Source organism: Ylistrum balloti, unplaced genomic scaffold (genome assembly GCF_031769215.1).
Source record: "Ylistrum balloti isolate Yb309-2 unplaced genomic scaffold, AGI_CSIRO_Ybal_v1 Utg370556, whole genome shotgun sequence".
Lineage (NCBI taxonomy): Eukaryota > Metazoa > Mollusca > Bivalvia > Pectinida > Pectinidae > Ylistrum > Ylistrum balloti.
The window spans coordinates 912,638-925,278 of NW_026782350.1; the positions used below are offsets into that span (position 1 = coordinate 912,638).

The 12,641-nt window shown below is 34.0% G+C and overlaps 1 pseudogene; it reads right to left on the bottom strand.

The window, feature by feature from the left end:
- Positions 1–6,948: 6,948 nt before the first annotated feature.
- Positions 6,949–11,533, bottom strand: LOC132556258 (G-protein coupled receptor GRL101-like; annotated as a pseudogene).
- Between the last annotated feature and the right edge of the window lie 1,108 nt (positions 11,534–12,641).

The window sequence follows — 12,641 nt, forward strand, 5'->3', positions numbered from 1 at the left end:
CTCATAGCATACTTAGTAAAGAGGAGGAATACAAGTAATGTCTGATATTGTAGTTATTTAGTCAAGAACATGCTTGTAATTCTCTATTTGGTTGGAAATATGAACAAATAAGGCTAACTGTCTTTATCATTAAAATGTTTGCACCAGTTAAAAATACAAGTTTGAAGACATTATTGTTATTGTGTGTTTCACCTTTTAGTTATGAATTTTAAAAAAGTAATTTCATCTGTTTGTTATTTACTCTTTTGAGCCAGTATTGATTGTTATGTCAGTTGTTTGTGAAAGTAACATTAAGTACAAAATGATGACGTAAACAATCGATACCAGCTCAAAAGAACAGATAACTCTGTATTAAAAAAAGACAGAATAGTATAACTTTTTAAAAGTTATTGCTGTAGTTCTAATTAAAGACCTTAATGAAATATACAATTTTCTTAATTTTTCAGCGTTTGCTGAAAACCTGTTGAATATTTCATATTGTAGTCAGAAATTTGGATCATTTCACTTTGATAAAAGATTGTAGGTGTTTTTAACGTAGAGATGCAATCACAATGAATAGATATAGTTAATGTAAAGCACAATTACCAACGTCATATTCTATACACCTATATACTTAAAGATACTGAAGACTAGACAATAGATCTAACACAACACTGCAAAGTAACAAGATGTCAAATCCTATCCCTATTCTGCATCCACGTTTTTGTATTTAAGGAGACTGAATGCTGAACTGGAGGCCAAAACAGCCAACCTAGTTAAAGAAGCAGAGGAAGTACTGGTGAGAAAAATTGAAAAATGGAATCAATACTAATTTTAATCGTTAAACTACATTTAGACATTTTTTTTTCCTCTGGTATTTTCAAATTCTCCCCGTTTCAGATAAAGACCCTTGATATTTTGCCTCAATTAAACGTATTAAATCACCTGTGGTTCATCTATATTGACCAATGATTTAAGATATACAATTGGTTATAAGAATGAATAACACTATCTATGTTTGTGGAAAGGTCTATAAGTCAACTTTCCTTGTGCTAGGAGGTTCTGAACTCCTAGTCATTTTCCTCTATCAGTAAATATAAAAACATTGGTTAATAAATTGATAATTTCCCATCCCTTGTCTTCAAAATGATTCTGCTGAATATTAAATAAATTAAACTCTATATTGTAAAAATGATATACTTATTGATTTATTTGATTTTTCTCCAGAGAGAGCAAGATGTAGTGTTTTCTCATCCCAGCCTACTTGATAACATCAACACAGAAGAATTCCTAGAGTTAGAATTAAATTACAAAATTTATTGATATTTAAGATTCAGATGGAAATAAATATCTTATATATGTTATTCGGTTACTTGGCTTGGACAGTTTTTAAATTATTATGAGGCTCACTGGACTGGTCATACATTAGCCTTGGGATGACTTACAGTCACAAGAAAGTTCATGTACGTTAATTTAAATACAGTTAACTGCCCATCACATCAGTGGAATTGAAATCCTTATGTATATTTTTTCAACACATTGATTTTGAATATTTGATTTATTACACAATTGATACTTTATGTTTCGTCACTTTAAAATAAAATAATTAATATTTCATTGTTTATATATAAAATACACCTTTCCAACTCATAAAATGTTTCTTTTCATTTCTCAATGATGATAAAAAAACCCCATTTAGTCCACCCACTTGATAATGAAGAAAAATGGCAATACCCCACTTTGTGGCGTGTCTGTAGAAACTTTGTGTGAATGGAATATCTGTTTACACACATTCATTCAGATTGCAAAAGGTTTTTCTGAAAAATTTTCCCAGGAAAGCTTAAACGAAAGAATTAATATTTGTTGTAAAAAATACAAAAAAAATTATTGTTTTTACTCCATATCCTTAGAAGAGTCTTAGTATATCCTCATATATACTCCAGGGGTAACTCTGCATCACTGGAACATGTCATGGCAAAATCGAAGGTTCCATGTACAACACCTGGTGGACAAGATAAAAACACTAGTTTGATCATCTGTTGTACATCAAACGAATCTAGAGGTTGCATAACGTTATATTGAAATGGCTTTGAAGTTGGGAGTCGCTCCTTTGCAAGCATCACATCAGTCTGTGATTTGTCAGTTTTTTCTGCTGAAATCAGATTGCTTTGCTTGTGCCTGAGAAGTATCTATTTTGATATTTGTTATTAATTCCTTGTTTCTGTTTTTAGTGACTATGATGAAGAGATAGATGACAAACCATCGCCCACGGTATGTTGGAGAGTTTTCTGCGCTTGTCAAGTTGGATTATTTTATATTTCAGTTTGGATATAAATATTTAGGTTACGTAATATTCATTATAGTTAGAAAAGATGATCTTGTATCAAAACCAGAGCTTTATGGAGAGAAAAAATGTGTCAGTTCATTAATATTTCCTACAGTGTTAACACTCAAATACCATTCATTCTGGTCATCTGAGGAAGGTGACAGTGTAGTCATCGAAACATCACAATATACCTAACCTATACCTCTGGCAGGCCAAGTGTTATGTATTACACAACAAACTTTGGTAAGGTTATACCATAGAAATGTCAAAAATCGATAAATTGGTAATAAACTCATGTCTGGTAATAATCCTACCCAGAAATATTGTTTTTCAATGGAGTAACCAACGTATGGTATTTCATCTGTGTTGTGTATTATATAATACATAGATACTTCCAAGGCCAACTCTAACCTAGGGTGCTCTCGGTTTGTACAGACACAACAAAACAAACTGTGCAGTCATGCTGTAAGCACAACACAGACATAAGGTTGCTTTCATTTAAAAGTTGAAACAGATGGACAATCTGAACCTTTAAGAGAAACAGTGCCAGTGCTGGACAGCAGAGTATTTAGAATGAAATTTGAGGAGTCAGGCCAAACCCACACAAACACACCCACACAAACCACACCCACACAAACACTCACCCAAACACACCCATACGAACCACACCCATACAAACCACACCAACACAAACACACCTAAAACAAACACACCCATACAAACCACACCCACACAAACACACTCATACAAACACACCAATTCAAACTACACAAACCACACCCATACAAACACATATTGTAAATATGACAATACCTGCCTATACATACTTGTATCTGTCTAAATATGATAATACCTGTCATTACAGACTTGTACCAGTCTATATCTGATAATACCTGTCTATGCAGACTTGTACCTGTCTATACCTGATAATACCTGTCTATACCTAATAATACCTGTCTATACAGACTTGTACCTGTCTATACCTGATAATACCTGTCTATACCTGATAATACCTGTCTATACAGACTTGTACCTCTCTTTACATTTGATAATTCCTGTCTATACAGACTTGTACCTGTCTTTATCTGATAATACCTCTGTATACAGACTTGTACCTGTCTATACCAGATAATATCTGTTTATACAGGCTGGTACCTGTCTATACCTGATAATACCTGTCTATACAGACTTGTACCTGTCTATACCTGATAATACCTGTATATACAGACTTGTACCTGTCGATATCTGATAATACCTGTCTATACAGACTTGTACCTGTCTATATAAGATAATACCTGTTTCTACAGACTTGTACCTGTCCATACCTGATAATACCTGTCTATACAGACTTGTACCTGTCTATTCCTGATAATACCTGTCTATGCAGACTTGTACCTGTCCATACCTGATAATACCTGTCTATACAGACTTGTACCTGTCCATACCTGATAATACCTGTCTAAACAGACTTTTATCTTTCCCTACCTGATTATACTTGTCTATACAGATTTGTACCTGTCCATACCTGATAATACTTGTCTATACAGACTTGTACCTGTCCATACCTGATAATATCTGTATATACAGACTTGTACCTGTCTTTATATAATAATTCCTGTTTATACAGACTTGTACCTGTCTATACCTGATAATACCTGTCTATTCAGACTTGTACCTGTCTAAATAATATAATACTTATTAATGTCAGAGCAGGTATCTGCCATCATCGTCAGCACCAGAACTTATCTACCTCTATATAAAATACATCTGTGTTGTTATACCATTCAACTTAGATTTCAAACAGCATTTTACAAACTCTCATATATCGTTCGATATCGAATCACAACACATAAAACGTTTCGGACTCATGGATATGATTAATCAGTGGGGAATCCCCTTTCTATTCGTTTTAACAAACCAGATATTATGACAATTACTAAACGTAACACAAATTTGTCTAACAACGTGATATATTATAACAAAGTGTCTATTTGAAACAGTAACCTTATTCCTATGTCTCCTATTACTTCATAAAATATACATTGTAACATTTACTTATCTAATCCACAACCAGATGGTTTAGACTAGAAACGCTAACTAATCGAAAATTAATCTGTTCGATTTTTTTTCTCTGATTGGAACCTTACCATGAGCAAAAATATCGAATATGATCAGCGGTAAGGAAACAATGCAATTTTGGCACGAATCTACTTAACTTTTATCTACAAATGTATATGCATTGAATGTCCTAAATAAGAAAAATTGACATTGGCAATATCATAAGTTTTAGTCTCATTAACAAACCTGATTTCTTACTTGAGTCAACTAAAATTAGTTTCACACTTAACATTTGGAATTTTTCATATGGAAAACGTGCTTTTCTTGTGTCTGTTGTTGGAGATAAATCCTTTGGATGGTTAGAATAACAATAAATGCTGTTTGGTGTAATGTTAATTGATAATAAAAAACGAATATAGTGTGTGGGTTTTTCTATCGTATATTTGTACATATCATTTCGCAAAATCTACAATGAACAGATGCGATGTCTTAACGAGGGTCATGTTGCACCGTGATTTTCATTGAGCACTACAGTGATCACCCGTCTTACTGAGATAGAGGCCAAAGTGATGTATTGGGGGAAGGCCATGCGAGATTGCTTGAGAATAACCGCCCCTCTACCACCAGAATACTTTCTCCCAGTACTAACCGGACACTACCCACCACAGGCAGGTTGCCCCTTTTAGTGGACTTTTACCATATGCAATAGGACACAGCGGACATATTCTAACCCATATCCGCACGAGCGATATCCGATGGAGAATCTCTCAAAGTGTATATTTCTCAGTGTGCAGATCTCACAAAGAAAAGATCTCTCCGAGCGAAGATCTCCCACAGTGAAGATTTTTGAAAGTAAGCATCTCTCAAAGTAAAGATATTTCATTGTGAAGATTTCTCAATGTAAAGATATCTTGAGCTGAGATATATCAAGGTAAAGATTTCTTAGAATGATTTCTCAAAGTAAACATTTCTCAGTATGAAAATCTCCCAAAGAAAACATCTCTCTGATTGAAGATCTCTAAAAGTAAATACATATCCGGGTGTAGATCTCTCAAACTAAAGATCTCTCAAAGAAAAGATCTCTTCAAATAAAGATCTCTCAAACTATAGATATCTGAAGTTCAGATATACCAAAGTAAACATTTCTCAGTATGAAGATGTCTCAAAGTAATTATCTCTACGATTGAAGATCTTTCAAAATAAAGATCTTTCACAGTGAAGATTTCTCACAGTAAAGACCACTCCGAATGATAATCTCTCAACGTAAAGATATCTCATTCTGAAGATCTCTCAAAGTAGACATATCTGAGTGAGAATCAAAGTGAAGATATCTCAGTGTGGAGATCTCTCATAGAAAATATCTCAGTTAACATCTCATTGATAAAAGTGTTATTTTTCATCTTACAAACCGTCAAATCATAAAAACAAACAAAAAAGAGAGTGTTTTTTTAGGGTATCAAACTTTGAAGAACTTCTCAAGATCCACATTGTTTAAAATGTTGATATTTCACATGTAAGATTTCCAGGTCATTCGCTATCAGATTGGCTAATATGACAATGACATTGATCTACTTTCAAGGTCACATGGGTCAAGTTTTGTGAAATCTCAATGGTTTATTTTCAATAACAAAGAGGTACACGATGATGATATTTGGGAGTCATTTGATAAAAGTAGCGGTAAGAAAATATTATGTCAAAGGTCAACTCCCGATTTTCAGAAAGGGTTACATTAAGAATCTTTTAGCGCAAATCCATCATCTGAAATTGCACATTATTTTTTTGTTTTGTAAACCGCTTTATTACTTTTATAGAAAACTGTTCAATACATCAATTATTCATTTTTAATGTTGTTTTAATTAATCCCTCAATTACTTTATCGTGCGTCACCGTGACCGAATATACTGTTATATATAAATACTCATTGCGGATTAAATTCTTGCCGTAGTAAGTTTAACAGAAAGTGTTAAGCATAAAAAAGAGAATGATTCTTGCAGACATGTGATCAAAGACACTCCTATTCAATGTTAATTTGTGTCAGTGTTGCGCTTAGACCGTCGATCCTTGAAACTGGTAAAATTGCCGTAAGGAATCATCTTGAGAATTAAAACAGCATCTGTGTGATGTCGAATATAGTATTACACAACACAGGAAGGGTTGTAAACAGTGTTATGTTGTTTTTAGTAAGAATCGGTGGAACATCATTGAATGAAGGTTTGAATTGTTTTGCATTTACGTCCGAACAACAGACAATCTAAACGTAATCAAACGTGTGCATTAATGTTTACCCTCTTTAACTGCTTCCAAAATTGAACGGAAAAAAGTTATTTTGCCAAATGTTTTAAGGATAACATGACAACAGTTTGGTCCTTTAATATTTTTTTAATGGATTAAAATTGATGTTTAAAAAGAGAAACATTATCTGGTTAAAACAGTTAAAGGCAACTGCGCAAATCTTGTTTGACAAACAAAAGTCTCCATTTGATCTTCTTATATAAATTTGGAAACTGACAGCTAAGGCGATATACGAAATAATACGCTTAGATCCAGACGAAAGTCTTTACGGCTATCACACACACTAGTGGTTATCAACGCACTCTATGACGCTTCCTCCAAATTGCTGATGCCGTGTACAAGAACGGATTGATGGCGGCATTGACTGGCAGCACAAATAGCATTACCCAGGCATAGACATCATTGTTAATCTCGTATCCACTTTTTGACATCACACCTGAAAATTTTACCGTATTGTTTGACACTTATTCTGAGCACAGAGGTAAGAAATTCATCTGACATTAGGACAACTGATAGTATACATCGAATAAATGTTTTATAATATCTCAATAATATTAATTTTCTGTGGTAATTCCTTATCTAAGCATGAAATCTTTTGTTCTCGTACTTACGAACCATCGTATTTCACGACTTCCATGACTTTCATGCAAACTCTTATATGATCATTTGTTTACGTGTGTTATTTCTGGTTACTTTATACAGATGTATTTTTATGTGAATGTTCGTATTTATTCATATATCAATTCTTTTGACAACTACCTTATGGTCGTCGTGAAGTACTTTCGTTTACTTCTAAAAAGAAGCTCGATTCAGAACGTTTTAATTCAAAGCTTTGTTATACATTCGTAATTTGATAAGATAAGTTATTTACCCATGACACCAATAGGAAACCAGCAGCTGAAGTCTGTCGCCACCACCAGGAAGAGGGTTCTAGTTACCGTCAGGTCTCGTTGTCGAGTCTGTGATGAAGCTACCCTACACCCACCACTTGTTGCAAGGCTATTAAACATGCAGATTTGGCCTATGGCTATGATAACAAAAACGAAACTGTTCAGGCAAACAAACACTGTAAAAGAATAACCCGAACCAGGTTATTCGTCACGTGTTAGTGGTAAGGCAAGACACACTCCTGATTTGAAGTAGAATTGCATAGAAACAACAGGGATTATAGCGACAGTAATAGCAACCAACCACAGGAAAAATGAGATGATGCATGGTTGACTCCCGGAGATATTTCGCCGTGAAAGACTGGACATTGGGAATACTATGACGATCACTCTGTCTATTGTCACCATTAGAATAAGACATGTCGACATTTCACTAGAAATATTCGACAAAATTCCAGCTACTGTACATACAATACTGCTTCTCCAATCCTGATCATTCCACGCATATACATCTCGATAATAGATATCAAAAGCGCCAATAATCATGAGATAGACACTCGTAAGAAAATCAGACATACTCAAATTCAATACAGAAATCAAATAACTTGCTGTAATGTTATCTCTATCGATAAGAAGTCGGTAAAACATGACAACTAAATTCCCGATTACAGAGCAAAAGCCAATAACCCAGAGTAAATCTGAACCTATCAAATGTTTACATGAGGATATCACATCTCCTTCTGATTTGCAGGCTGCGTTTCCAAACCAGCATTGTTTTAATTTAGTCCGACTCTTTAGGCATTTATCGTCAGGAACCGACTTAGGTTTAACACAACACATAGAAGGAGTATCGGTCAGCAAAACAATCAGATTGTCTAAACCTTCAAAAATGTGTTGCTCAACTTCCAGTTTGTTACCAATGATACTCAGAATAGATAAATTACTAGAATTAGTGAATGTACCCGCAGGCAAAGTTGTGAAATTATTGTATGATATATCTAACAGTTCAACAGAAGCAGGAAAGCAGGTAGAACAGATAAGAAATTTCTGTTAAGTGAGATAGTTCTCACACCAGTTAATGAGTAGTCAGAAAGGGACTGTATCTGATTGTTTTCCAGGGCCAGATGTTCAAGGTATTAAAGCTCATTAAACATGTTATCAGGTAAAACTGATATTTGATTATCAGATAAGTTCAAATATTTAAGACAGTGAGACTGCTTAACACAGAGTCTGGTAGAACTGATATTTGATTGTTAGGTAAGTACAATACTCGAAGAACATGGAGACCGCTGAACACGAATCTGGTAGAACTGATATCTGATTGTTAGATAAGTCCAAATATTTAAGAACAGGGAGACCGATAAACACAGCTTAGTAGAACTGATATTTGATTGTTAGATAAGTGCAATACTCTAAGACCAGTGAGACCGCTAAACACAGAATCTGGTAGAACTGATATCTGATTGTTAGATAAGTCCAAATATTTAAGAACTGGGAGACCGATAAACACAGAGTGTGGTAGAGTTGATATCTGATTGTTAGATAAGTACAATGTTCTAAGAACAGTAAGATTGCTAAACACATAGTCTGGTAGATCTGATATATGATTGTTAAATAAGTTCAAATATGTAAGAACAGGGAGACTGCTAAATACGGAATCTGGTAGAATTCATATATGATTGTTAGATACGTCCAAATATGTAAGAACAGTTAGACCGTAAAACATATTTATTGACAACTGATTTATCTTATTATAAGATAAATCTAGATATACAAGTTTTGACATGTCGCCAAACACGCCTTCAGGACTTTGTAAACATTTACTGAATGTTTTGTACACATTACATAGATCTTTAATGACTAAATAACTAATTTTCAATAGTTGCAGAAACCCCGGAGATACTGACACGTTCCACGTGTTATTAAAAGGGAAGTGTACAGTCGTCAAAGAAGGGTCGCTGAAATTGATTATGAGACCAATACACATACAAATTGGTTGACACGGATGAACACATGCAGACTCGTCATCGGAATCTGGACATTGCCTTTTATTGTCACATACTTCTTGTAGAGAAAATGGTGTGTCCGTTAGGGCAGTGATATGTTCCTGCACAATTGTATAGTCCTGAAACAATGACGATTTACTGTATTTGCACTCAAAATCAATGAACGACGATGATATCGATTATTTATTTGAAATGTACAACAAAGTATCAACCCTATACACTATATACATACATTCAATGCTATAAGTCTGATATTCAACCCAGTAAGCAGTACGTCCCCATTTACAATAATATGCGTCAACTACCTTTTTTGAAGGAGAGTTGATTCTGAGATGTTGCATCCGAATCTGTACTTTAATGATTCAGTTATAAAAAATGTTACCTTCCATAAGCACCTTTGTCTAACTTTTAATAGTCATGCTAATTGGTCAAACCACATAAAGTCTATCTATGAGAAAGCTTATAAATGAATAAATGTACTTAGAATGTTAAAGTATAAAATTGACAGAAAGTCACTTGAATTAATATCGACGCCATAGAGTCAGAAGGTCGTTACTGGTAGTTAAGACCCATTTTGTCTTTTTTACATCCTGAAAGATGCGTTGCGTCTCTATTTCGTGTCAAAAGGTCTTATCTTTGTCATGAATATTCATAAAGATATTCATAAGTGACCTTGGTGTGAGGGTGATCGAGCGGATAAGAATCAGAAGGAAGTATATGCATGATGTCCAGAGTCAGAGGGTTAGAAGTACTTCATACGTCCTTACAAATCTGACTGTGATAATACTCAATATCTAACATATGGTTGTATGTAGCAGTTACGACCTTCTTGTTTTCGTTTAAAAGGTAGTATGTAGATCACATACTGCCTTTTATGGATGTCAATAATATAATTAAATATAAATTAAGCACTAATTTCAATTTTATGAACGTGTTAATGTGTTTTTTTATTCTATTTTATGACAACTGAACTTCTCTTCAAAAGAAGTTTGAAATGAAAAAAAGTGTATTATCTGAATTCATCACAATCCACGTGTTCTTCAGAGATGAATGTTGGGGAGACAAAGCAGTTAGTTTGGTGAGTTGTTATGTTAAACAACTTTGTATTAAAGCATGATATCTCTTGTATACTGATTAAATATCATGAGCAGGTACTAATTAAACATAACTTAAGTGTAAATTAATTACATTTGTTATGATAAAGCTGATGTTAAGAACAATCACAATTTCCATATGCAAGAAAAGGTCGTATGTGTATGCATTGGTTAAAACATAACATTTATTTGATCAAAGTAATAATGTAGATAAACTTTATATGATTTGTTCCTGTCAAAAGTGTTTTAGAGGTATTAATCATGTAAACTTCCAATTAACAAAATGGTAAATTCCATTGTCAAAATCCCTCTATGCTTTTGTAACAAAACCTTTGATTAAAGGACAAAACTTAAATGATAGAAGAAATATCCTGTTCATTAGAAAATGGGAAAATAAAGTCTGTTATTTTTTTTTAATTGCAATTAAGATTGGGAAACCGGGGAATCTCCAGATATATACCCCGTCTTCTCGACTAGGTTAGATAAATAACATGTGCACGTTTCAATGGAAATTGACCAGAACTATTTTTAGAGATTTTTTTTTCAAATACAAAATCTTTGCATATGTATGCCAATTTCAAGAAAACTAACATTTTAATGATGAATATCTCAAATGAGATGATGAAGTTTACTTTGACAGTTTTATTTTTAGTTTAAAAAGACATAGAGGGACTTTAAGCATTCTGTACAAAAAGTTACATCAATTTTACTTTTATATTGAATGGTTTTAAAAAAAAATCGGTCTTATTACAGGAATGGAATGTAATACTTGTAAAAGATTCAAGCTGAAGTTGGCTACTATTGAAAAGGATCTAAAGACTGTTTCCCACAATTTGCTAGAGTCGTGCACAACGTTGAGAGAAAGAATACTGCAGCCATCTGTTCCGTCATATCTGAAACTAATGTGGGCAGATCATGTCATCAACGATTATATCAGAAAAGACGCACTAGTAGATAGACGAAATTTGATCAACAAATGGGCAAAACGTCACTTAATACAAGCACACCATAACTACACGACAAACAGTTGCAATAAACTCTAAATGGATGACGATATACCTTTAAAATTTTTGAAAGAAAAACTTTTATCTTCAGAGTGTGATTCAAGCTCAGAAGATGAGATGATTCCGTTGATGTCTCTGGCAGAAAAAATAAAGAAAGGTAAAGATAATGTTCAAACAACAGTAGAGCATGGGTATACAAAGGCATATAACTTGGTGACTGCCTCGCCATGTGAAGAATCAACCCCTGTACTGGAACTGTGTTAGGTAATCCTACATGTGGTACAGAGAGTGTAGAAGTAGAATGCGAAGTTCCAGCCGAAACATTCCTAGCTGAATCTGTAATCTTTGAACTTCCAAACTTAGCATTTGATGTAAGTTTTGAATCAGACGATGAGCAGAATCGCGTGGATCAAGGTAGCGAATTTGACATTGAACGATTATTATAACCTTGATGAGTCTTTCGATACAGATGATCTTAGTGTTAGTAAATTAGAGGAATCGAAGGAACTTGATAATTCGTCACTGGAGCAGAGCGACAATCATGACCAATTGAATGACACCAAGTCCGAATGTGAAACTTTTGAATCATGCAAGAGGAAGAGACATGATAGCTCAAGTGGTTCATGTTGTTCGATGGATGAATCAGAATGTGAGAAAAACATTACCAAACTGCAAAATAAACGACAGAGGGGAACAGATCCTGAAACACTTACCAGTGACGAAGAGAGCTATGAGAACACTCAAACACCGAGCAAATCAATAGCGCAACAAAACGAAACTCGCCAATCACGAAGGAGACAAAGAAATCCACAACAATGGAAAGCAAACATTAGAAAAAGACAAAGAAATAATGGAAAAGAATACATAAACACCAAGGGTAAACGTATACCTGAAAAACAATGCAAAATTATAGCATGTAAGTGTAAATTTAATTGCACAACTAATGTTTCAGAAGACAGGCGACACGCTGTATTCAAAGGGTATTGGACCATGAC